Source organism: Vombatus ursinus, unplaced genomic scaffold (assembly GCF_900497805.2).
Source record: "Vombatus ursinus unplaced genomic scaffold, bare-nosed wombat genome assembly UNPS02014884.1, whole genome shotgun sequence".
In the NCBI taxonomy this organism is placed as follows: domain Eukaryota; kingdom Metazoa; phylum Chordata; class Mammalia; order Diprotodontia; family Vombatidae; genus Vombatus; species Vombatus ursinus.
This window is the reverse complement of record NW_020954662.1, coordinates 5,276,536-5,278,690: the sequence shown is the minus strand read 5'-3', so window position 1 is coordinate 5,278,690 and position 2,155 is coordinate 5,276,536.

The following is a 2,155-nucleotide window of genomic DNA, read 5'->3' as shown; positions in this document are numbered from 1 at the left end:
CTGTAGGACATTTAACCAAATTTCCTACTTTTTCTAAGCCTCAGCTTCTCTTGAGAAAGTTGGACTAAATGGGTCTAAGGTCTCTTCCAATCAATCAGTAAGTCAATCAACAAAGATTTGCCTGGGAATACAAGTATTGTACAAAGAATGAAACAATCCCTACTCAAAACGAACTCATATTCTTCCAGCTCTGAAATCCTGTGATTACTATACTATCTAGCCCATGATTAGACTAGATATACAGGGGTGGGGAACCTGTGGCCTTCTAGGTCCTCTGGGGCAGCCTTTTGACTGAGTTCAAGTTTTACAGAACAAAATCTTTTATGAAGGGGATTTGTTCTGTGGAGTTTGGATTCAGTCAAAGGGCTGCACTTGAAGACCTAGAGGGCTACATGTGGCCTTCCAGGACCTTGGGGGCCTTGAGTCCAAGTTTGACAGAACAAATCCTTTTATAAAGGGGATTTGTTCTGTGAAGTCTGGATTCAGTCAAAGGGCCACACTTCAGGACCTACAGGGCCATATGTGACCCAAAGGCTGTAAGTTCCCACCCCTGGTGGAAGCTCACAGAGGGGTAGCTAGGTTTTCTCACTTGTGTTTAGCTTGGCTTTGACTTTGCTGTTGTTTTGTTTTTGTTTTTTTAATGGAGGTAGTGTGGAGGAGGGCTATTCATAAGGCCTGCTTCAGAAAAAGGTCCTGAGAACTGCCTTTGAGAACTTAGAAACCACTTTCCTTCCCCAAACCCTCTGCCCCACCATTCTGACCTGGACAGCCAATCCACCTCTACGGGCAGGCTGTCACACCTGGAGGCCTCTGTCGTCAGGTTGCCAGGCAACAGAAAGCCAATTACCTTATGCAAAGTGATAGGGAGGGAGAAAGGGGTGGGATGCTGAGCCAGGGAAATGTGAGGGTTTGAAAAGCCAAACCATTTGCCTGGGGATTTGTTTGTCAAGATGCTAACGGGAAAGAATTTCTTCCCTGCTTATTTTAAGCAAACAGAAATTTGGAATGAAGTAGGGAGATGGTAGCCATGGCCACATAATGAGGAGTCGGGACTCATTGGAAAAGACCTTGATGTTGGGAAAGATCGAAAGCAAATGGAGAAGGGGATGGCAGAGGATGAGACGGATAGGTAGTGTCATGGAAACAGTGAACATGAACTTGGACAGACTTTGGGAGATAGGGGAGGACGGAATTGCCTTGGGGTCCAGGGGGTCACAAAGGTCGGACGAGGCTAATTGACTAAACAACAACAAACAAAAGCCACCTTCAACATCAAAGCCAGACTATGGGATGGCAAACCTTGACAGGAGGCCTGTCAGAGTGGGTAGAGGGGAGGAAGGGGGTCCCAGCTCTCACCTCCTACCACCCCTGGCACTGTTGCAGTTTGAGAGGGATAAGAATGACGCTTATATACAAGAAAAGACAGTGAGAAGATCTGGACAGCATCATATCCATTTTATGTAGAATTGGAAGGGACCCCTTTGAGATTATCTAGGCCATCCACCTCTCCACAAAGCCTTGAAAGACAAGAGGAGCAGAGACCTTCATTGGAGTTCTAGGTCTCACCAGCTGAGAGTTGGGAGGGTGCTCAGCGTAACCCAAACCTCAACAAGACTCCCCCTCCACAACACAGAAGAGAAGACCTCCAGTGCTGGGTAAAGAGCTCGCTGCTAAAACAGCCCATCCCACTTTGGAGGAGCTCGAATCATTAAGGCAGTTTTCCTCACATTGATCCCAAATCTGTTCCTACAATTCAATCCTTTGTGATTCTGGGGCCAAGCAGAAAGAGCACAGAGATGGGAGATGGAGGATGAGAGATGGGAGATGGGAAATGGAGGATGAGAGATGGGAGATGGAGGATGGGAGATGGGAGATGGGAGATGGGAGATGGGAGATGGGAGATGGGAGATGGGAGATGGGAGATGGGAGATGGAGGATGAGAGATGGGAGATGGGAGATGGGAGATGGAGGATGGGAGATGGAAGACAGGAGATGGGAGATGGGAGATGGGAGATGGGAGATGGAGGATGAGAGAAGGGAGATGGAGGATGAGAGACAAGAGATGGGAGATGGGAGATGGGAGATGGGAGATGGAGGATGAGAGATGAGAGATGGGAGATGGGAGATGGAGGATAGGAGATGGGAGATGGAGGAT